Below are 24,993 nucleotides of genomic sequence, written 5' to 3'. Positions count from 1 at the left end.
ATTAGAGTAAGACGAATAAGGATAATGCCCAGAGCCAAGCTGAGGTTCACCCCAAAGGTGGGGAGCCACCCCAAATCCACACATTCAGGACTCTCCCAAGTTTGAGGGGGTATCAGGCTGTGTATGTCAGCTATGTACATGGCTGGCTTCTCATCACCATCCCACCTGGGCCTGCCTGGCTCCTCTGCAGCCCCGCAGGGCTCTGCTGTCCGCCCCAAGCACGCGCGGCCCAGGCTGTGCTCTACTGTTTGTCCCTCCAAGTCTTTGTTCTGGCTTGTTTTGGCCGTGTTTGCAGCTGCACACACTATGTGTTTTTTTTTTTTTTTTTGCTGGATGCTGGCTTTGAACTCCACGTTGCCTTTCGACTTCGATTCTCTTGACAAATGGCTCTGTTAGATCCGTGCCTCCCCATAGCCCCTCTCCGTTTCTTTCCCTCTTGGATCTTTACCACGCTTTGGGCTGCAACCAGGAGCTTTGACAGACATCTTCAAAGCAACCTGTTTTGGTTTTCAGCTTGAGATCGGTTGTAAGTTATTCTGTGGCTAGCCTTCTTTGTGCAATCTCTGATCTAGAGCACATCACTGATATGTTTCTTCTTTGTGGGTAGAGAAAAAGGCATTCCTCTGATTTCTGGCCTGCGGTATCAGTGCTAGCTTTTCTCCCTGCCAAGTAGCACCTCAGGACTAGCAGCTGTCAGACATAAGGCTGTCTGTCTGACTCGTCCTACAGATATCCTATAGCTTTCTAGGTAGAGCATGGAGTACTATAAAAGCTTTCTATATTTTTAGTACTTCATTGCTGGTAAAATATCCAACTGCTTTGTTCAGCCACCAACTATAACTTTTTTTTTTTTTTTCCTATTCTGGTGTTCAGCAACCACCCAACACTTGCACAGGCTTTAGAGAAACCTGCCTCAGATACACCTGATTCCAAGAGGAACAACAGCTCTTCTTTTGAAAATGTAGGTGCAGGGACACATCCCATCTGGACCTGGTTAGGGTGCTGTGGAGGGGTCACACCTGGTATTAATAAAAGGAGAAAGGAGCAGGGAGAAGGGTCTTTGGATACCTGCATGACCTCTAATAAAGGAGGGAGGTAGGGACAGAAGCAGATCTTTTCCAGGAAAAGGCTGAGGGATGGTGCTATGGCAGAGGAGCTTTTCTGAAAGCATCCATGAATCAGTGCTGAAGAAGGCTGTAGTTAGTAGCAGAATGTTGTCTTCTTAAGCTATATGAGTAAAGGGGAGGGGGGATGAGGTCTTCAGAAAGACGTCTGTTTTTTTCAATTAGATGAGAGAAGATATAGAGGGAGGCTGGAATATGTAGAGAATTGGAAGCAGGGGCTCTTCTGTGGTGTCTGATTAGTGTGAGTCTAGGCTTCAGGCTGAGCCACAGCAAGAGATCCGTGGGCAAAATACTTCGGGAGGCTTTTGCAGGGGAGAGCTGAAGTGGCTGATGGCATGAGAGCCTGCAGGAGAATTTGGGGAATAACAGGAGATGTGAGAAAAGTAGGGTGTGTATCTTAATACACTACAGTTAGGAGCTAAGCACTAGGAGGATGCTATTGAGGCACCTGACTGTATCTGCTTGGGGAAGCGGTGCTGGAGCTGGGCTCCCAGTGCTTCTCATCAGCCCAGGGGTAAATTGAGCTGTCTGATTCCCTGCGCTTAGAGGCAAACTTGGCAGATGGGCAGGAAGGTTGAGAATTGCAGCAGCTCTACAAGTTCTGGAGAACAAGTGACCTGGGAGAAGGGAAACTTCTAAGCATCTGAAAACATATGGGATTGCTGGTTCTTCTCCATGAGACCAATCCAAATCTTCTTGGTTTGTAAGCTCTACTTGACCTACCCAAAAAAAGGGGTGGGGAAGGAACTGACCCAAATCCACAGTGCTTCAAGTGGCCATGTAATAGCACATCCCAAATGAGTTCACCATGGGATTGCAGAGGACTTAATAATGTAGAATAGCCCACAATGCTCAAGTGACTCGCTGCCTTTGCTATATCTGTATATCTGTTCAAGCTCACCATGTCGAGTCAGAGAGATTTACCACCAAAAAACTCCAATAAGTTCTGTTTCTTTGAAATATCCCTGCTGCTAGTGAGAGAAGCATGGCCTAGCTTGTGTTCTGCAGTGATCTCAGCCCACTCCACAAGGCTGCGGTAGGACATGCAGGCAGGTGAGCCTCCTTCAAGCCAGCTGAAAACCTTACTGAGCCACAGGTGGTTTAAGGTAGCTCTTCCCAGCAGGAGCTAGGCAGATGATTTGGGGTAGGAGCATAGCCAGGTAAGGTGGATTTCTCACTTTCTCCCACTAGCCAGAGTACAGGAGATGCTGCATTTATTGATCCTGGGCATTGAGGAGGAAGCCACCAAGCTGTCCCCCGCCCCACCCATATCACCAACATCCAGCCTCTTCCCTCGAGGGGCTGCCATGCCGCTGCATTGTCTGTGCTTTTTGGACCTTGACTTTAGTAGAGATGTATTCATACAGCCCAGTGCAAACTGACATCCTAAATTCCCTACCTTCCCCTCTGCCTCCTAACTCCCTTTACCTGTATTTTTTTGGTACATAGCAGAAGCTAATTCATTAGTGTCGTTATCAGAAGCATTGCACCGATGACATTAGTGCAAGCAGTGCAAGTCTTGTTGAAGGCTCGGGGCATTACATACACATGCACGGAGGTAGAGCTGCTCTGATCTACAAGCTCTCGGCTGGGAAAGCAAATTGCTCTCATATGGAGTGCTTTATTTTTACAGCTCAGCCCAGACTCAGCCCTGTCAGCTTGCCTTTTTCCAGTGAACTCTTTGGATGCTCAGCTGAATTAAATTGTCACAGCCGACTCCAGGTTCTTCATTTTCACTAATTACCCAAATTAGCAATTTCCCTCTGACGTCAGCATGGGTGTTGCCTGAGGAGTGACTAAATGAGACCCTCAGGAGTTGGCCTCTCAGAGGTTTTAGGAGGGTTTTTTTTTTGTTGCTGTTTGTTTGTTGTTTTTCTTTTTTCTCTTGCTTTGATGAGGGTGTGAGGAAGGGTTTGATAGAAAACTTTCTAGCCTGGCTCTCTTTGGTTACTTTTTCCATGAAAGGTAACAGATGCTCATTGTGACGTGAATGTAATTTCAATATCTGCAGAGGAGAAATGACGACCGGAGCCATCTGAGCTTAGAGGTTAGTTTATTTCAAATGATTTTGACGTCAATAGGCGACGATATATATAGCAAAATATTTTTCCTCCTTACCACAGGGCCTTTAAAAGGATATCTTTGTTGTGTTAGTTGCCATAGCAGTGACTAGTGTGGATATATATACATATGTGGATGTGTATATACAAGGAGGGATTCCCCAGCCCTGGGGTTGATTGTGTTGGCTTCTGCGTGCTTCTGTGGTTGTATTTCCTCTTCCTTCCCCGACTCCACGCGCTCCAAGGTGCTCCGAGGCACTAAGATGGCTTGTGAAGCATTCCCCAGTTGGGAAAAAGAATATTTTCAGTCAACCATCTCGAAGCGTGGGCCTTATGGCGCTTGGCAGGGCTGGGTTATTTGGCAGTTATCTCTGAAAGCAGGTAGTGAAACCAGGGCAGGGCTCCCGCACCGCTCCCCTGGTGCCTGGGCCATTCGTGTGTGGAGCAGATGACAGAGATTGGCGAGGCAATGTGGCTCCATAAATAAATTAGGAGGCTGTTAGTAAATGTGTTGTTTACTATTTAGATCGCTTCACATGTGCCCGGCTTGTGCTGAAAGGCCTCTGACATATTTAGCTCATCCTCACCTTAGAATAGATTTTATCTCTGTGCTCGTGTTTCAAAACTGCTCCTCCCTTTCAGCAACCTACTAACATACTCCAGAGATCTTCCTGTCGGAGCTTTCTCTCATCTTCCTTCCCTGCCTTTTCCCTCGCTATCTGCCCTGGGCTCTGTGAACAGCGGGAATTTGATCTAGACCTGAAATGGCCCCTGAGCCACAGCCCTTGGGGAGTCAAATGCTCGCAGAGGGCTTCTTGGTCTCCTTTCAGCCACCTTGTCGTCTCAAGCCGAGCCCTCTTCTATCCTCATGCTGTACTGTAGGTGCTATTCTTGCGCTGGCCCCGAAATACTTAATAACACACTGAGCGGAATTATTACATCCATGCCGTGTGCTCTGTCTCTCTGGTGTCTGTAGCACTCCATTCAGCTGCCCTTCTTCCTGCTGGTGCCAGGTAAAGCACCTGGCAAAGTGCAGCCTGCACGAGGGATAGGGAGATGTTCTGTGTGTGCTTTGTTCCCACCTTGTTTTGTAGTGCTGTGCATGCAGGAGACCTGGCCTGTTCAGAGACATGGTGTAGAAAATTTTCTTGTCTCCGGAGCTCATTCCTCCTGGCTATCATCTGCTGCTTCGGTGCAGAGCTCCCTGGTCCATCAGGTACCACCTGTGCACGGGATGATGGTGCCTGCTCTGTTCCACAATTGCAAGCAGGAGCCTGGCTGGGTGCACCAGCAGGACTTGGGTAAGCAGGACAAGGGAAATGGAGCGGTCTGCACACAACTGCCCTTTCCTTCTAATGCTTCCCCATCTTTGTCCAGGTCTCCCTGCCTTCACTCAGCTTGCTGGGGGAGAAAGCTGCGGTGCTCTGGGGGTGGTTCTGGTGTAGAGGTGAAGCTGTCTGGTCCTTTTCTATCTGAATATCGTTTGCTTCGTAAGTGTCAATAAACCTCAGGGCAGTCCTGGGTGTGATGTGGGCTTCCTCCTCACTGCTCCTCAGTAAGAGGGAAGGGTTACTGCTATCTGAGAATACACTGGAGCACATCTTCAGCACTGCTTGCACATCTCGTGTCAAACTGGACCTGACTGGGTGCTGGTGAAGGAAGAGCATGTGTACACAGCTCTGCCCCAGAGAGCAAAGACTGGGAACCTAAACAAGCCAGCTATGTTGTGTTTAAACTCTTGCTTCCCTACAATAGTGTTTTTTCGTTTGTTTTTATTTTCCATATATTGGGCTTTTTTCACTTTTTACCTGTGCTTCTGTATCAATGCAGCCAGCTGAAATTCAGCTTTTTCTCTTTTTTGCCCCTGTTTGTTTGTTGCCAAGTAAGATGCTGGAATGAGAACTTGGCTGGCCATTGTGTTGATGACAAATGAAAGAGAAGCAAACACAGCTTGCTTGTCTGCAGCTACAGTGGTTCAGCAGGGCTGGCAGTAAAGACATGTTATTTGTTGATAAAACACAACGCCAAACTCTGAGAAGGAGCTGAGGTAGCATCTCAGTGTGATTGTCTGCCTGTCCCGCCTGCACCTTCAGAAATCCCAGCTTGTTGTGCTGGCTTAACCTGTAGGAGTTGAAACTGGGCACAGATTCTGGTGGTTAGACTGGGACGAGTGCTCTGCAAGTGGCTGTGAGCACTTGGAAGGGAGTGAGGAGCAAATAATGGCATGCCACTTACAGAGGTGACGTGCATGTGCTTGCACACTCATGCTTGGTCTGCCTAGTATGCATGTGCCCTGGTGTTAGATAATCTTTATATATGTAATGTATGCATGTATATCTATGTAAATGCATGGAAGTGCATTTTAAAAGAGTGAAGGCAGAGTGTCCCGGTGCAGTTGGTGCTCTCTGAGTTTGAATCCCAGCTCCCCCAGTTCCCTGCAGGCTCATCTCTCCAGCATTATACCACTTTTTTTTTTTCCCTTGTCTGACTCCTCTGCTGAGGCTGTGGGCTCTTTGTGCTTCAAGTGTGTGCCTTTGTATTGCTGTCCCCCCCCATTAAACCATGCTTCAGTTGACTGTAGTCCCTTTAGGGCAGGATGTTGGGGTGTTTCTGCTGGGTGATGGGGCCAGGTTGTCCCCTGCAGCACATGCATGTCCCAGGAAGGGATGGCAGAGAGCTGGTCCCGGCTGGGCACACACATGAACGAGGAGGAAGCAGTGTGAGCACACTCAACGATGAAGCTATGAGACTGCAAATGACCCTGAGGGGTGTTGGATGGGAATGAGAGTAACGGTGACAAAATGAGGATGTCCCCATGTGTGGGGTGAATGCAGGGGCCTGCTGAGAAGGGGGTGAGGATCCTCTGTGGAGAAAATGTCTGAGCTCGTGTCTCTGCCATGCTGCTCGTGAAAACAAAGGGAGCTGCTCTAACAAAGCTGTGTGGGAAGGGGTGCTGGAAAGCAGCATGTATCAAATTCTCATAATTACGGTGGTAGCTAGCATAGTAAGAGACAGACCTTGAACCATAAAGCTGGCAGCCTCAATAGCTGCGAGGCACGGGACGGCGAGGAACGTGGAGCCGCAGTGGGGAGACGTGACTTTCTGAGGTTACACGGTGGGGCAGCAGGGTAGCCAAGAACAGTGGCCCGGCTCCCAGGCCACTATCTTAGCAACATGACCACACTCGGCTCAGTAACAGGAGCCACGCTGAGCCTTTGCCAAGAGCCAGCTTGGCTCTGCTCTGAATGGTCACCATTTTTGAGGTTTTTTGGGGGAAAAAATACCAGTTGAACAGTAAATAAACCCATTCTTTTCTAGCTTTACACAGAAGCAGAGGTACTAAAAGCACTAATGCTGGGAAACCAAAAGTATTGTTGGCTTTCTTTGTTGCCCCAAACCTACCAGGAGGCAGAAAATCTTCGTCTTGGCTGGTATCTTTTAAGAGAAATGTTTCTTCTGAAGCTGCTGCCTCTGTTTTTGAAGGATGCCAGGTGCTGGGTGTTCCTCCAAGACTTCTTGAGGTTTGCTCACTACAGACACCATGGTGGGGAAGCAGGACCGTAACAAACCTGGCTTCTCACCTATGTAGAAGGTTGCTTTGATAAGTCAAAGCCCTGCACTAAATAGTCTTCATCTTATCCACTCATGCTTTTGAATTTAGTCATTTGATTTACTGATCATACACAGCAATGACCTCTCCCTTGACAATAAAGTAACTGACCCCCAGTTACTTTCTACATGGCAATAAATAGATTGGTGCAGAGTTTGTGGATGTTAGGGACACTGGTCCAGGCTCAGAACATCAGAGTCCGTTTAATTTCAAGAGCTGGATCTCCGCAAAATGTTCACAGCAAAGCCCCAAACTAGGTGCAATAAACCTAACACCAGCCAAGTTTGCAAACCTGGGCTGAATTGCAGGAAAGCCCTGGGCCAGCTTTTGAAGAAGCCCAGGGCCAGGTTTCCAGTTAGCTTGAAGCCACTTTTTTTTTTTTTAAAAAAAAAAAAGGGCTCCTGATCAGATTTTGATCTTCCTACAGGCTGTGCTTCAAGTGATTCCCACCAGCCAGGATTTGGGCTCGCTGCTGCCAGATCTCAAACCTGCTGGGGCTGCGTGGTGGCAATGTCCAGAGGCAAGTTTCAACCATGCCTGCGCCCTGGTCCACGCAGGGCTGGTGCCCCAGGAACGTGCTTGCAGCCTGGGCAGACAGCTTCCTCTATAGCTCACAGCGGTTTCATTTTCATTGGGTTTCAGCACTTGGCCTTTTGGGCTGAATTTCACGCCAAGTTTTCCAATCCAAGAGGCCCGCAGGCCTTGTGGACATGCAAAACCACCAATGTAACAAAAATTGGTTTAAAATTGATTTAGTTTGAAGAAAAAAAAAATCCAAGCCACCATGTGGAAACATTTAGAAGAGTCAGTTACCAAGTTTAGCTAAATGGAAGTAAATGCATTTAAATATGTCCATATAGAGCACTGGCACTGGAGAAAGTAAATCTATTTACCATGAGTTTTAATTAAACCAGTTGAGCTCTTGTTTTAATAACCAGTGGTGAGTAAAAATTGCCAAAACACTGACATCCCTGCTTAGACTCCCAGCAATGCGCACACTCTGTCACCTTTGTAAACTTTCCTGGACACTTAATTTTTCTTTAAGGCATTGGTGTTTAGGTCCAGAGCCTTGAGACACTTATTAAAATGTCTAAATACTACTGATTTCTAAGAGGATCTAATGCCTTTGAGGATCTTGGCTTGCAGACCTCATTCCTATTAACCTGAGGGGAGGTTTCTACCCTTCTTGGTCAGCTGAATAATTTTGACAGAGCTGTGGGATCCTAAATGACTGAAGCACAGTAGCAATTTATGGTATTTTTGGGGAATTGAAGCGACAGAGTAGCCGAAATCCCAAACTTTTCAGTTCCCTCACAGTGAAGAGGGTTTTGTGCCATGCTGTCACTGGCATTGTGGACTCTTGGAAACCATGTCCATGTGCACCCGCTTGGGGCTGAGTCGCATTTAGTGATGTGAGACCTGTTCAAGTCAAAGTGGCCCATTGGGTTGAGCGAAGGCCCTGAATTTGGCTTGTTTCAGTGTAGTCTGGGTGATTTCCAGCTGAATAAACAGCACTTGCAGTCCCGCAGGGGTCCAGGTAGCTCCATCCTGACAGCAGCACGGAGGAGACTTGCAGCTGATGTTGCTGAGCTCTCGTTGCAGAAATTAGCAGTATCAGGTCTTTGTCCTGCAGTTGTTTTGGTTTGGTTTTGTTGTTGTTTATTTCTGTTTTTTTCCCCTTTGGCACGGTGCTGGTATCCCCTTGTGAGCCTGCTGCGTGTGCCTGGAGCCTCTGCTCCCCGTCTTCCCCTTTCCCATCCGCCTCTGTGTGCAGCCACACGCACAGACACAGCAGCCTCAGAAGTGACGTGATCAAAAGGTTTCAGATGGGCTCTGTGTGTTATGAAATGATTCGAGGCTAAAAGCCCAAAGGGGGAACTCCATCATGAATTCCCCATGTATAACTAATTTGGGAAAAGGGATTAAAGCGGGACAGAGCCTCTCTCTTTTTCTCCCCCTCCTCCATGGCCCCTTTCAGAAAATTAGGGGGCCCCTCTCCAAGGAGAAACTGTTGAAAATTGCACACTGCTTTCCCTTCCCCTTCCTCCTGAACATAGCCAGAACAGCAATATACATTTCTGAGGTTTGGCAGCAGCATCTGAAAGCATGTTTTTTTGCCAGAGAAGGACTGGCTGATGGGGGCTGAAGTGCATGTGGGCTTGGGGGACGCTCAGGGCAGGGAAGGCATGGCACCTGTACCCTCTCCTCCAGCCACCACTATTAGGGATGGTATTCCCACTGTTTTCCTGAGGGTGCCCAATTATTGAGTTTATCTTCATTCCCTGGGCTATATCGTCGGCTGCTGGAACGAGACCCATCGGCTGTGATTTGTGCCTGAACTTCGGTTTCATAACAAATGCGGAGACGGTTGTTCTTGCGACAGACCTCTCTTGGATTGAACAAAACCATGTACGGCCCATGTGCAGTCCATACAGCCGAGAAATACGATGTTAGCTCAGCGAGTCCGGAGCTAGCAAGAATCCTGGTTTATGTTAAACTTCTCCCTGCTAGCATGTCAGGGCTTTTCTCCTCCCCATTCCTGTCTGCCCCCTGTCTGCCATGGCACCGACCCCATTTGCTTGTGAAGAGGAGGACCGCTGCGGTTCTTGTTGCTGCGATGTCTAGGCTCGTATCTTGTGCTCTAGTAGTAATACATGGTTTTTAGTTGAAGTCTAGTGATGTAAGTCTTCTCTTACAACACAGAGAAAGAATTTTCCATTTCATTTCAGAATTTTCATGGAAAGATTGAAAAGGTTTTTTGAGGAAATATGTTTTGCCCAATGAACTTGAAACCCAGAATATTTTCATAGCTCTGAAGCTGAAAAGTTTTTCCTGCATTTCATCCTCTGCTCCTTTTTTCCTTTAAAAGATGAAGGGAGAGTGAAAATGGAGAAGAAAAAAAAAAGGTATTCCCTCCTTTACAAAGATTGCAAAATGTCAACTCATTAATGAAGTTTCGTTTTGAGCATTTTGCTAGAGTTAAAAACAAAAAGGATGTTTTATTAGAAAAGTCTATTAAACAAAAATCCAGACTAGTTCCTGTTACTGAAAGTTTGTTTATGGGCCCAAACCTGTCTTTTCGGTCCATTTTTGAACAGCATCTAGGACATGGAGGTTCCAGGGTATGCCTCAAGCCTCTGGGTGCTGCAGCAATGTGGATAACACACTTCAATGTTTGCTTACAGATATTTCCTTATTGCTTATCACCATAATGCAGGGCATAAATACAGGCATTTAGCTTGCCACCTTCCCTGGCCTGGGATGCAAGGAGGCATTCATTTTGCCCTGTGGCTAAACTTTGCTCAACTTCTTCCGCAAGCCCATGGCAGCAGGGTAGACGGAGCTATTCCCGCTGCTCCTGAAGTTCAAGCCCCCATCAGAGGAGCTGCAGCCATCAGCGTGGGAGAGGAGAGAGGGGCTGCTGTTGTTCGTGTTTGTGCATGGCTGGGTTCCACTTTGGCAGACGGGAGAGACTGCAGTCTGAAAGCCATGGGCTGATAAGTGGCTTTTGAGAGATAAGATATGAAAGACTCTGTAATTCTGGACGAGAGTGTTGAGTAGTTTATATGTGTAAGTCCAGATGTTCAGTAAAAGGAGCTGTTCCAGCCCTTCAGCTGTGTACGTCTGCCTGCACGTGTATGGTCTGGTGTGCTTGTGGCCCTGGGCGAGTGATGGTCCCCAGGAGCAGCAGGCAGGGCACTGGGACTCGGGGGAGCCACGGGGCTAATATTCAGCTGTAGCCTCTTGTATTCTTCACTGACTCCCTCCTCAGTAATGAGCAAGGCAGAAAGTACCTCTCTGCTTGCATCCGATGGAGCTAAGGTGAAAGTAGTCGCTGCAAGGCAAAAAGAGGGATTGTCCCTGCCTCTAGTGTCAGGCTCCAGGGAACACAGTTCGTCCTGGGATTTTGGGATGTAACTTGCTTATCGGTGAAGCTGCACAAGTATACCTATTCCAGAAAGTGCTTTTCTTGCAAAAAGTAGGCTTCTGTCCAGAACAGCTGCACCAGTTAACTGTTCTTAAATGTGAATCATAGCTGAATGAGAGCTGCATTTAGCTAGAAGTGTATCTTATCAGCAGCCTGTGGCTCAAGCATGCAGTCACAGGGTAAGTGCTGTTTTAGGAAGAGGCAGACTAAGGGCCAGGTTCCAGGCATCTGTCAATTGGGGGTAGCTTCCCTAAAATGGATGTAGCTATATTGATTTAAATAGGGTTTAGCCCTGGATGCTCTGCAAGTATGTGAACTATCGATGTCCAGAATTTTTCCAAGCAAGCACATCGTTTTTTATTGTGAGCAAGATCACTGAAGACAGGCGAAGAGATACACAGTTGGATTTTTTTTCTCTAGTCTCCATGAGTTTTGGGCGGATGAGTTGGTTCATTGAACATGAGCTTGCTTAGATGATTTTTGAATAGAAACAGGTGAGCATCTGTACTTAGTGGAGGTGTTTCAGTACCAACTTTTCTTGATCTGTCTGTGTCCCCAGAGATGAATTGTATGTGGGACCCTTTGATGTTTTGGTCATTAAGATCACCAGGTTTCTCAGGTGTGCCCAGGGGAGGTTATTGTGGGCCTGAGGAGTCCAGGTGAGGTGGTGGGGACCCACCTGCAGGGTGGGATGTGTTCCTGGAAGGCCCTTCAGAGCCTCACGTGCTTGTGCCCTCCTCACTGGGAGGATGGTGACCCTGGCAGAGGGGTACAGCTTGTGGTGGTCTTGACTTCAAACTGGGGCACTCTGTGTGCTGGAGATGTGTGCGTTGTGCAGTGGCAAATATTTGCCAGTGGGAAAGGCCCATGAGAGACAAAAAAGACATGGTGGGCTTGTGCTGTCACAGTGTAGGAAAGAGATTTGGCTGGAAAAAGCTCATAGGCTAAGGAGGAGCAATAAACACAGGGTAGAAGAAAGACTTGCATAACTGAAGGGCTCTGTGTTGCTGGCTGCTACTGTGTGTGTCTACGCTTTGAGTGTGCGCACATATGGGTTCAGTGAGGAACGAGCTCAGCAGCTTAGAAAGCCAAGGAAAGCTGGAAAAGGGGCATGTGTCAGGTGTGAAGAAGGCCAAAACTGGACAGAAACTGAGGTGGAGAGATGGAGAGGAGTGGAGCCAGCCGGTGCTTGGTCCAGCTGGAGCTGCAGAAGCCCTCTGTCCCTCCAAGCTGGTGTCTCTGGCAGGTTCCTTGCTAGGGCCTTCACCAGGCCCACGTGGCCAGGAGGCCTAGATGTGGGAAAAGGGCATTGGGAGCTCTGGGTTCTGCACAGCCCTGACCATCTAACATTGTTCCAATCCAACCTCTAAGTGCAACAAGGAAAAGTGCTTAGGCACAGAAGCGGCCTGGCTGTTGGTGGCATGACCAGCTCAAGGTGCTGCATCAGCATGTCCTAGGTATGCCACCTACCTTCCCAAATCCTCCTGTCCCACTGGGGCTTTCAGACATCACCAGCAGCTCCTGCTGGACATGGTTGCAGAGGAACACAAGCACAGTGCTCTTCTGTTCCACATTACAGCCCAGGACCCGCCTCTGTTGCCATTAACACACATTCCTAGCTGTGATTCACAGTGGCATCTCTCTGTGCTTCTTATTCATTACCCAAACATCTTGGCTAGCAGGGGCCTGTTAGTGGCTTTGGCCATTTGGAACAAACGGCGGAATCTTATGGTAAACCCAGAGACACTTTACGGAGGTGTAATATCTTGGTTTTGGTTTCCATCACATTTTTATAGCGCAGAGGCCAAAAACACATCAAAGAAGCAAGTCTGGCAGTGAGCACCAACCCCAAATTCATTACACTCCAATTAGGCTGTTAAGAGGAGATAAAAGAAGCAGCAAAACTCTATGTCCTCCTCAACTGCTGTTTGCTGAGGTTCCTTCTCTCTTTTGTGGTGTGGGTCCCCAGGCATCTGAGTCCACCAGCACCAGCGGTGTTGTGTGCCTGGGGACAGCTGAGGCATCCTTCTCACTAAAGCTGTGATTGGATCAAAGAGCTCTGGCCAGCCCATGTGCAAGAAAAAAGTTTTTTTTGTGCATCTCCCTTCGTTACTGGGCACTTTTTCACCATTTCACTTCATTGTCCTCGTGTGTGGTTCGTAAGGGACTGAGCCGCAAACATGTTTCTCAGATGTAGGTTCCTTGCTGCGAAGTGTGAAGGCCCACACCTTAGGGAGATGATGGGCTTAGGGGCAATGGGTCTGGCCTCTGCAGCGCCCTTTGCTTGGGGGTCTCTGTAGCCCTCTCTTGCTCGGGTTCATTCCTGTAGAAACAGGAACGAAGCTACAATTGCTAAGCAAAAGGTATCGAGAAAGGAAATCAGCAGCTTGGTTGTGACTTGAATATTTGAGGGATACAACACTGCATTTCCGTGACTCCTCTCAGTGGCTTGTTAAAATGGCAAATGTTGAATTTTGTGCCATTACTTCCTGTGCTGCTGAGTGCAGAGGCTAGCAGGAGCAATGAGGCACCCACATAGCAAAAGCATCCACAGTGAAAACTGGTGTTGCAGTTAGCTACTGGCACCAGTAGTTCTAAATGAGTTAATCTTTCCTATATTTACCAACATTTTATTTGTGGTCTAGATGCCTAAATAATTGTTTAGTCTTGTAGAGAGAACCAAAACAGTTTTCCAAACCAACAGACAGGAATCGTATCTTTTAAATGACATTGGATTTGGTTGTTGTTTTTTAAAGTGGTGGCATCTTGAAACGTGTAAACTCCCTACAGTCAGTCAGAAAAATGGGGATTTCCTTCCCTGATCCATTCCCAAACAGCTTCAGGAGTGATCCCTTCTGCTTAGAATACCTGATAAAACCTGCAGAAAATCCTTGACAACTTTCTGGATAACACAGGGTCTATCCTCAAATGGATCTAGCTTTGATGGATAAAGAACACTTCTGCTAGTTGATATGTGCTAGGTGTGCCCTTTCATGGAAAGCAGACAATATTAGGACAGGGTGCTCTGTGGTGCCATCTGGGAAGCCCAGAACTTGGGTAGGATGGGCAGGGAGGTCATGAGTGACCCTTGAGAAGGTGCTGCATGTAAATGGTACATCCAGATAAACTCTGTCCTAGCTGGTGGATGGGGACTGTGCCTGAGCCCCCTGTCAAGGCACGCACCATCTCTTCTCCACGTGACCTCGTGGTCACGGGATGGAAACCTGGGCACATAAGTTGGGTCTCCTCCAGCCGTGTTCTGTCCCGCATGTCTGCAGTCACCGTGACTTCAGGATGCATCACAGCACGAGCCTGCCATGGCGTTCAGCTGCAGCCTCAAAACAGCCAGCTCTGAGTCAAGGGACAGCCTGTTCTTTCTGAGCACTGCATGACAAAAGAGGCAAAGACTCAGCGCATGAATGAAACATGTTGGGTAACAGTTTCTTTAAGGGCTGGGACCACTCACAGTTTGTCACATCTTATTAAACAAAGAAAATAAGTGATCTGTCTCTCTTTCTTGTCCCCTCCCTAACTGTAGCCTTAATGGCTAGAGCTGGCTTTGCCTAATTTTCCCTCATCAAGGTAGTGCTGCCTTTAGGTTGGCCTGAGAGCTCATCTGAAAATGTATAGACCATTCTGTCCTCCCAAGGCATTTACTTGGTCTCACCCATGCTAACAGGTTTTCATTAATCTGAGGGAATTCTCTTTTTTTCCTACTAAAGACCAATGTCTTCTGTCCTCCTGGCTGGAAGTGACAGCCAGAGAGACCCCGCTTCTGCCTGCGGACCTGCACAGCTCTTTCTTCTGCGTGGCTGTAGGTTTGTAGAGGAACCTGGGTCAGCTCCTGGTCACCAAGGAGAGGGAAAACCCCTACCCTGCTACCCCACCCCTCCCTGACCCCAGATAGCAGAGAGCAATCAATGTCTTGGGGGGTGAGCCAGCATCAAGAGGCCCCTCTCAGCTTTTTGCTGGGGAGGAAACGGCTGCGGGCGGGAAGTCTCAAAGGGATCCTTCAGCGCAGCCCGAAAAGAGTTTCCCAAGCTGTTATGTTTACGCTCGCCGCAAAGCCACGGGGGAGGACAACCTTTCAGATGCTTTTGATTCAGCACACTCTGGCACAAACCACGCTCCCTTCATCTGTTTTTTTGCAGGGGAGCATTGGGCTTGGATGCTTCTCCCCAGCATATAGAGCCTGCCGCAGCGCTGTACACGCAGGACTGACCTCTGTGGCAGTGCCAAGGAAGGATAAGGGCACCCCAGAGCCCCTGTCCTGCTCCCTGAGGAAGGAACAGTCCAAAAATGGACTGAATGCTTGCTTGGCAAAGGACAGCACTAATTTGCTTGAGATAAGACAAATATCCCAGGTAGGACAGGAGCAGGCGCCAGCTCACTTGTTCCTGATTGCTGGTTCAGTTATATGAACTAGGAGGAAAGGGAGAAAACGTACCACTCCTCCTTGTCTGTGTCTAGCTGCTGGGATGCAGTCCTGGGTCTCATATTGGATTGGGATCCAAATGCACAGCACTCCTCCCTCATGCCCTCGTCATCATTGTTGTGCAGGGGAAGGAGAGCTGGTGTGAAAGGACACCACAACGTGCACCCTCATGTGGTGTGGGGCATGTCCCCATCACATAGTCACTGTCTGGTTCTCTGAATGCTGCCTGCAGGATAGCCCCATCCATGATACAGTTTTCCCTCCTCCCCCCTTTACAGTTTTTAACTTTGAAGATTTCAACTTCTGTTTTTTAAAAGCTCGTCTCCCTCAAGGGTCCCCCCCTGCTTCACACACGCAAATGATCAATAAAAAGACTTCCAGAAGAAATTTGGTTTTGGCTGGAAATTGCATTCAAAAGCTTTCCCCATGGAGGAAGACAAAAAGATTCCTACAGAAGGTTTTTAACTCTTCTGCCAGTAACTGTCGTTCTTTGGACCCGCTTGAGTGACCCAGCAGCTGGCAGTGCAGCTTCCCGTACTCCCTGCTCAATCTGTGTCACCATTTTCCAGCTAACAGGCATCCAGCGCTCCAAGAAAATGTTGTCAGCTGGGTTAAAGCAATGTCAGGAACTAAGAACAACCCCTTATTGGTAAAGCATTTCGAAATCAGTGCCTCATGTGGTGATAGTCAGGAACTTCTTGATGGTCCCTGGATGCAGCACCTCTTGCACCGCACGTTTCTTGAAGTAGCCATGGCCATAGCTGGGGTGAGAGCTACTGGGTCGTCTCCTGCTGTGCCAACAACAGCCAGAGTTCTAGCCTCAGCAACGCACTTATCAAGCAGGTGGAAGCCTTGTTTCTTCCCATTTGTAATGTCTATGCTAAAATATTTTATTAGTGAAGTCACAGATGTTTATTACCTACTAAATTATCTCCCTCTCCAACAATCTCTGAGGGTTATTACCACAAAGACTTGCACAACAGATGTTAAAAGCCATCAGTTTAAATCAACATATACTTTTATTAAAAACAAAACCGAATGTTTTTTTCTAATCCCTGCATTCCAGTTGCTAAAGCTGAGATAATCTTCTGGAGAAGCTAATGGATATTGTTAATAGCTGGATTGAATTTATAAAGAGCTAGGAGAGAACAAACAGGAGAGCAGAGACAACCTTCAGCAGCAGCAATGAGGGCAATCCATGGTGTTTCACTAGCAGGACCTTCTTTGTGCCAGCTGTTTTATCCAGTCACGATGATGCACAAGATGAAGTTTGATATTTGGAGTTACTCCTCACGTTTCCTTTCTCCTGACTCAGGATCCCAGATTTAAAGGGTTTAGCAACTGTAATGTTGTGAGTGCATGTTTGTTGTCTCAGCTATTTCTCATTCCTTGTCATTCACTACAGAATCCTAGACAGGCTATTGTTTGTAGTCAATTTATTGCAATGTGATACTTCTGTGAAGGTGACTAAAGATCTGACATCTCCAGCCTAAGCTTCCTTTTTTTGCTCACGTGCTTACAAATGGAGCTAAGTCTAAGAATGCATAGTCTAGGCTCCAGTCTCCCTGAAGGGAGACTCATGGCTGAGGATGAAGGATTTGGTTAATTACATGAGTGACATGGGGAGCAAGTGAAAAGGTTTGGATCGTGATCGCATTGAGTATGTCTTGTGGTTACTAATGAGCCCTAAGAAAGTAGCAATACCTTACCAAATTGAAACGCTCTTACTTTACAGCACCACCAGTCATATATGATCCGTGCTGATGTGCATATTGATGGACTTGTTATCAATTTCCACAAAACCTCAGCTTTCAGCTCAGACTTATTTATATATCAGACTTCGTTAGAACATCCCCTGTGAGTTGACAGGTCTCCAGCTGATCTAAATTCAGAAATCAATTCTAGCATGAGAACTTCAGTGGAAAAATGTGTAATAAAACACTTCTTGCGACATTGCATCAGGTACTAGAGAAGGACTTTCTCCAAGAGACTATTTTCCTGATGTGTTTTTTTTTTTTTCTTCCTTCACTTTGGGTAATTCTGTTTTAAGACCTGCCGTGAGTCATGTCCATCGTAGTGGATTAGGAATGGTGCCTTTGGCATGTTTCAGAGTACTCGGTTTGGAAATAACAATGTTATGGTTTCTGCAAACAGTGTAAACTGAAGATGTGCAGAGTGCTCGTTCCTAGAGCTTCAGAGCGCCCCAAGGGATGGAAGGGCCAGCAGACATGTCTCCCAGATTTCAACACGGGGAGGAGGCCATCTGGAACAAGGGTGCTCATCCCACTGCCACCCCAGCGTCCATCCATAACTTTCTCCCTCTCTGGTTGTCCACTGTTTGCACTAGGCATCCAGTCCACCTCTGAAGGACCTCCTTGTGTGCCTTCACCTTCCTTAGATGAAGTAATAGCCAGGAGCCCCTGGCTTCCTCTCCTTTCTTTCCATTCCTTAGCAGCGCAGAGCCTGATGTCACTCTCTCACAGATATGCAGGAGGTTCTCGCTGGGATTTTCCTCCCCAGGATAAACGCATAGTGTTTACTGTCTGTAGCTTTTCCGGTGGTCTCCCAGCCTCCAGCGAGGGGAGTCACGAGGTCTTTCCCCCCCGCCTCACGGTCTGTGGTATCTGTTGTTTTCCGAGTGCTGGAATCTCTGTCCCCGTTACGTAGCCCCAAACCTGACCTTGTCGGAGACCACACACGGGTGTCTCTGGATGAGAGGGGAATGTATGGAATGTTTTTCAATGAGCAGTTTATGAAATTCCTTTGCTATATGTTTCGGAAATTCTTTAAGTTAAAGAGCACAAACATTTCTCCAAGGAAACTGGAGTTTGCAGCAGCTCGAATGCAGGCACTTGTTTTGAAAGACATTCTTCACAAAGAGCAGGGGGGTGGAAAAGATAAAAAGAGGAGGAGATGTAAACAAGGAAGCCTAATTCCCAGCTCCGTATACGCGCAGGCAGGGATAGTGGCGTGGTGGGGCTGGGTGCCTCTGCGGCCTAGCAGCAGGCTGTGTCCTCTCCCTAGGCTTACCAGCCAGCAAACACGATAGAGAGCTGAACTGCCCCTGCGTGTGCTGTGGAGTGCAAGGGCTGAGCCCCACAGGGCCTCATGCTGACCCACTGAAACAGGGGGAAAGATAGGAAACAGAGAGGCCAATGCTGGTTGTGGAGCTGCCCAAGACAGGCAAAAGGCAACACTGAGGGCACAAGGATGTCTTAAATCCGAAGACCTCTCATGAAGAGAAAACATGGCTCCAGGGTTTCTGAGAATGCTTTGTGTGTTTCCATGTTGAAAATAATGAGATCAGGTGTTGAAACAAAGCTTGGCAAGGGGCACCAAAGGACATCTCCCGGTTCTCTCTTGCATGCCAATGCAGTGCAGCAAGGAGGAGAGGGAGGGCTTTGGCCAGGCCCTTCAGAGAGGGGAAATCAGCCCAGCTCTGCCTGGGTGTGTGCTCTAAGCACCGAGCTATTGTACGATAAGGTGGTACCACCTCTTCCTCTGTTTGTATTTTTGGAAGAAAACGGACATGTTGCATATCTGAAGGGCCCTGGTTTTGGTGGGCATGCAACAGGGGAGCCTGGGAAGGGCCAGCGTGGGGTGAAGACAGAGGTGGGCATGGAGCTGCCTGTCTGGGCTGAGGTGCTCTGGGGTGTGCTCCAAAGCAGAATTAGTAATTTTGGAAACTTGGTGGTTTCCAGGGACTGAGGACCTTTGTCTGGGACTTGCATACCTCAGTCCCACTTTAAGTGCATAGGTCCCTTTTTGGATCTGGGCCTAATCTGCTAATTCAAACCCAGCTTGCATGCGTCAGAACTGTAAGCCAATATAGAGTTGGCAGGAAACGGCTTTCCTATCCTGTGAACATTTTCAACAATTTTTTTTAACCGAACCTGGGTTTTAAACTTGGGCCAACAGCCAAAATTTCAAAAATTTCTGCAAAATGAAAAACCCAGGTTTTGATTTTTTTTTCCTCTAGCATCAGCTAAAACATTTGATTTTGATATTGACTTCTTCTTTGTATTTTACTCTTTTACTGCCAGTGGTTTAATTTTAAAAACAAAAGTGGAATTTAAAGCTGGGGGGAGTTGGTTGAAATATGTCCCCCATCAGAAGTCTTGGGTTTGATGGATTGGCATATTCTGATCTGAAAAGCATTTTGTCAGAAACAACCGTGTACCGATTAGCTGCAGCTGTTGGCATCTGATGGCAGTGGTCTGTATTAAATAAGTATGTCAGTGTAATGGGACAGATGAAAAACACAACAGCTGGCACACACGGGCTATCTCACCAGAGTCACCACCTCATAGGCACAGGAGATCATTTTTCTTATTAGGCATGGTTCCTTATCTCCCGCTAAAGGAACGTGTGCAGTGACTTGTAGTATCAGTGTATGAATCATGGTGACGGAGAAGGTTTGGATCTAGGACCTTTCACCACTGCAGACCATTTGAACAATAGATCCATAACAGTATCTTTTAACAAATTGCTTGAAGAAGTCCTCATTCTTTGAAGTTAACGGAAAAAATGGTCTTTGACTTCAGTACGGCCAGGACTTCTTCCATCATAGTTAATCTTGAATTTGAATTTTATTTTTTGCGCCTTCTTTTATGTTGCCCTTTATGCTTGGCGCTAGTTCTTCCCTCCTTGGTTCTGCTCCAAAGACCATTGGAATCAATTGAAGTCATTCCATCAGCCTCAGTGGGCTTTGGAGCAAATCCCTTGCACACTAAACAATCTCTATCTCATCTTTCAAGTACTTCCTGCAAAATATACTTCTTTCACAAAGCTTTTAAGCACGGCAGACCCCATGTAACATTTGTAGTGCTTCATGATAGACTTTCGGACAGTAAATTGTACGTGGGTCGATTAAAGGATAAACAAGATTCATTGATCAGTTTGGCTCCACGTTTGCTCTGTAAGAACATGCAAGAAAATACATTGTTTATTAATACTGAGGACATGTAGCAAAATGTGATGATTCCATTTAGAAACAGGTCTTGTGTGGTAACTCTTTTACTGCCATGTAATATTCTCAAAGTGCTTTGTAGTATCTTTCCACATAGTTAGGAGACAGTTCTGGAAATAGGATATGGAATTATAACAAAAATAAGTGTGTGTGATGGTGATGTGTCTCTTGAATATTTTCTTGATTCCAGATGCTAATAAGTAAAGCATATCTCACAATTTAAAAAATGCTGTGGGCAGAGAAAGCCCAAGAGAAGTCAGATCCATATTCTAACATCATACCAGGTGTCATCTTTCCTTGGCGGATAGCGATCGCCGTTGGCTGGCCATATGGCAGCTCTCACCTGCCCCTGTATGACACTCACACAAGCTGTACAAACAGACCCGTTCAGGCTGTCCCGAGAGAGTTTTCCACCGCCCCTTTTCTGTTCTGCTTGTTTTCTCTCTTCTCTGCCTTTGTCCGTGCTTCATTTCAGGCGTGCTATCTGTGCCCTCTTTGTTCCCTCTCCTGCTTTCTGTCCTTCCCCTCTCCATGATGAACACCAGTACTACAGTAACATTTCCAGACTCAGAAATGCCTTTTGGGTTGCACAGATGATATACAAGTACACAATAATAGACAACACTTGCACTGAAAAGAACAGAAATGGGGAGAAGACACATCAGATGCACAAAGGTACTTGTTTGTGGATGAATAGCCAAACCCACTAAAACCTTTTTTCTTATCCCAAGAGCTAAATTGCATCATCCTCCTTTCTTCTCGGTCCCCCTGTTTTACTGTTACCCAAGTGGTAGCTCACTTTACTGTGCTGGGTAGAAATAGGAATTTAATGGATCCTGACCTCCAGGGCCAGCACCTTGCACCTTCACAGTGTGTTGGGCACATCTGACAGTCCTGCTGATAGCTGGTGGTCAGATCAGGTGGACCATAGCTGCTTGGATGGGCAGCAGGGCAGCCTTCAGGAGCTTGAAAGAGCAGATAGGTTTGGGTTAATTTTTCTTTCATACAAAATTATGGGTATCTGTTGAAGAGAAGGAGGCCATGGGAAAGCACAGAGAGAGGTGTTTTTTGGACTGAGAAGTGAAACCATTAGGAGGATGTGTAGGAATGGGTGGATGCTGCAAAGATGGTGGTGAGCCTGACCAAATGTACAGAAGTAATGGAAGGGGCAGAGAACATGCTGACAGTGTCTGGAACCATGGTGAGATTACGTTCCAAGAACAAAGCAGAACATCCTGGAGTTATTGAAATGAAATATTGCAACTGATCTAACTAGAATTTGCTGGCTTGCAAAACGTTTGGAGGTTTAGCACATCTCTCTTTCTCCACTGAAAAAACATAAGAGATTGAAAAAGAAAAAATACACTGATATCGGAGCATAACATCGTGTTTAAGGTGACAGAAATCTTTGTCACACAGTTCCTACCACGTCAAGCCTGTGGACACTTCAAGAGCAGGAAGTGAATCGAAAGGCTCTGTTCAGAGCCTCTCCTCCCCAGCCTAATCTGCTTTCGGATCCAGACTGCTGTATCCTGAGTACGACTTAAGTCACTGCAGTTGGTTTTGTTGCTTTTCTTTTTTTTTTTTTTTCTCTGTACAGTAAAGTTGTGAAGCTGGAGAGTAGTGACTCCAATCTTTTCCAAAAAAAAACAAAAAAAAAGAGTGAGCAAAACAGGACCCTCAGACTATCTAAGAGTAGTGAACACAACTTCACTTTGAAGCCATCTGTCAAACAGCTGGCTTCAGAAGAAAAATTTACCAGGCAAGAGTGTGGAGGAACTCAGGGTGTTTTTGTTTTTTGGATTTTTTTCTTTTTTCTCTCTTTCATCTGGCTAGGATTAAGTATTTGTTTTTCTCTTCTACATGCATCAACATGCCACCATGGGACTTTATTACTTCATACACAGATGATCAAAAATATGAATAATAAGTTACCAGTGCACAAGTGGAGCCTTAGCTGGGTTGATGTAGAAACTGCTCAGGGCTGAAGCAGAGGTGTGAGGAGCACAGCGCTGACTCCCAGGCAGGGGGGGAAGTCAGATGCTTTCCATTCAAGGGGTAAATGTAAAATTATGGATCATTCCAGAGGTGTGAGGGTAAATTTAGAGAAGACTTAAAGAATAAGGAAGGGAAATTTCACTAGCTGATTAAAGGTTGGCTTATTAAAAAATCATGGGAATCAGGGCTGGAAAAGAAAACATGTTGTATTAAGTCATCTTATCCGGTCCCTGCAACCAACCAGTGTAGGCTTCCTCCCATCGGCTTTCCAAGCAGGTTTAACCCTTAGAGAATAATGACTGACCATTGTTGCAGTACTAAATCAAGTTGGCTTGTGGTTGTTTTGCCCCCTCCCTTTTTTTCTTTTTCCAGCCAGAAAAGGCATCTTTTCCTCTTTCTGAGCCACATCTCCTCTGTCCTTCACACCCTACTGAGAGCCCCTAGACAAATACTCTCTTCTGACTTGAAAAGCAGATCAAAAATGGCAGTATCGGGAAGGGCAGAGATTTAGGAGGAGACTTCAAAGATGGGTGGTCAGAGAAGTTGTTAATCCCTTGGAAGAAAGGTTTCTTTCTTTTCCTGCTCTAAAAAAAAAATCCTTCTTCCTGCCCTCCTACCTGCCTTTGCAAATACTTAGCAAAGATGATGATTTACCAGTTGTTATCTAACTTGGAGCTGTCGGTTTCCTGAGGACAAAGGCCCAGTGCACAATATGACAACAAGGTCTTACATTTAACCGCAAAATCCCTTGACGCTGCAGCGTTCCAGCACAGCAGGCTGGAAAATGTGTTGCAGCTCCATATAAATTGGGGAAAAAAAAAAAAAAAGAAAAAAAGAGGAGAAACGTAATGAATTAAATATGGAAATGAATAATACACTCAAGTACAATCTCCTCTGTGTCGTCTTGGTATTCAATTCCATTTATTTCATGTTGTCCCTGCATGATCGACTTGCAGGGTCACACAGATTTATGTGTAGTGAATGTGGAACTGTTTTGTAGAGATTATCTGGAAGAAAGCTGGAGGCTCAGCCATGGCAAAAGAGAATAGGAAGGGCTTGGGAGGCTTAAGAAACAACAGAAAAGAAAAGGAAAGGATACAAAACTGCCATTTTTTTGATGGGGTAATTGTAAGGGCACCCCAATTGCCATCAAAATCAGTGCCCTTAGATTTTGCCAGACTTAGTTCAGACAAAGGACAGTTGTCATCCCTCAGAGCTGCTTCTTCAGACAAACGGTATTCAACTATTTATGAGGTATCTTCGATCCCAAATCGAAGTTTGGCAACCCAGGAGGGTTTTTCAGGACAGCGTGGAGCTCTTGAGGTGCAGAAGCCTTTAAGCCTCTAGTAATGGAGCTGTCCATCCTCACCCTCTGTGAGTGGCTCTTACTGCTTTGATATAAAGATGTGCAGCTTTTTTTTTTTTTTTTCTCTTTTCCTGATACTCCACTATTTCCAATTTAGACTTCTTTTTCTTTGATCCCTTGGTGAGAATAGACTATGGTGAGCCTCTGTGTTTTTCTCCTCTGGTATATAGATAGATTGCAGAATTTTTCTTGGGAGCTGCTACAAAGTGAATGTTTCATGATGTATATTGATTCAAGAGCAGGTTACCTTAAGATGATGACTTACCATGCATCAGCTGCTCTGGAGTGACTGTCCAGGCACGTGCTCTTAAACTTTAGCAGTCCTGCGTTATCATATCTGTCAAAGTGCTGAAATGTCCATTTGCACCTGACAAACTTGAAATGGCTTGTGATTTTTTTATATTTCTGATGTTAAACTATAGACACAGCTAGGAAATCATATTCTCCTTCAAAGTAGTTCGTTTGTCTGACATCGACTTAAAGTCTTTCTGAATCTTTTTATGTCTCTGGCTAAAAGACTGGAAAGTTTGGTAAGATGTCTTTTCCATACAGAAGTGCCTATATTTAAAAGTATCAAGTCATGTTTTGACTAAACTCAGTTAAAAGCTTTCACTCATTGCATTGCAAGACTTATTATTTCTCACAAGATCGTTTTTGTGTCTTGACTTCGAACTCGAAGACATCCATAAGCTGCCTGAATTGGGGATGCCAAGGCTGAAGATACAATTCTTCTAATGATTTTAATAGTGGCTGACCCAGGGACAAAACCAATTTCCTGTTTCTACTCAATAATTCAATTTTTTATACACCTGAGGATAGTATTAGTTATCAAAACACTGCTCTGAGATCTCATGCTGAGGTGGGCTGTTTTGATGTTCTTTATGCCCTTTGCTCAATATATGCTTTCCAAGAAAGAGGTTTACACCTGGAATGTAGGTCCTTGCCTACAGCCCTTCAAACTTCAGCCAGATTTTCCCCCAGTGGTGTCACCTTTTCTTCCCTGAGGAAGCCTAAGCCAACTAGCCTCTTAGTTTAGATGCCTCCGTTAGGGGCAAGAGATGGGTAGGGTGGGATCTCAGCCTTTATTGCCAGGTGCGATACATTTCATTTACCTACAGTGCAATGCACATGTCGGATTGTGGTAATTCAAGTGGGTAATTCATGTATCCCCCTAATGCAGCCTGTCCTTTTTGTCCCTTACTGTTTTAGTAATCTATACATCATCTGCAAATCCCACTATCATAGATTTTGTATTCTCTAAATTGCTGCTGAAAATTCTAAGCTTTATTAGACTAACAAGTAGTTTACCAAAGCATCTTGCTAATAATGATTCCCATTTATTATGCCTCCCCATTAATAGCTACATTATTTGTAGCTGAGATCTGTCACTGAAATAAATTTTGTTTAGTCTAATACACGCCTATTTCCACACAGTGCAAAGTATTTGTTTCTTAACTAAGATCTCATGGGATATCAAATTATATGCCTTGGAGAAAAACAAAT

At 46.1% G+C, this 24,993-nt stretch overlaps 1 protein-coding gene and 1 long non-coding RNA gene across 2 annotated transcripts in view; both read left to right on the top strand.

The window, feature by feature from the left end:
• The window catches only part of LOC308196703 (uncharacterized protein), a 180,769-nt gene that overhangs the window by 117,395 nt on the left and 38,381 nt on the right, over window positions 1-24,993 (top strand). The window lies entirely within an intron of this gene.
• Window positions 1,843-10,641, top strand: LOC308196707. Its single transcript, XR_013952358.1, has 3 exons — window positions 1,843-3,171; window positions 4,279-4,485; window positions 7,222-10,641. It is a non-coding gene; the product is annotated as an uncharacterized lncRNA (long non-coding RNA).

This window comes from Anser brachyrhynchus (assembly GCF_964034855.1).
Source record: "Anser brachyrhynchus genome assembly, chromosome: 5".
NCBI classification, from domain to species: domain Eukaryota; kingdom Metazoa; phylum Chordata; class Aves; order Anseriformes; family Anatidae; genus Anser; species Anser brachyrhynchus.
Note: the sequence above shows the minus strand (reverse complement) of the source record. Positions and strands in the feature narration are given on the sequence as shown.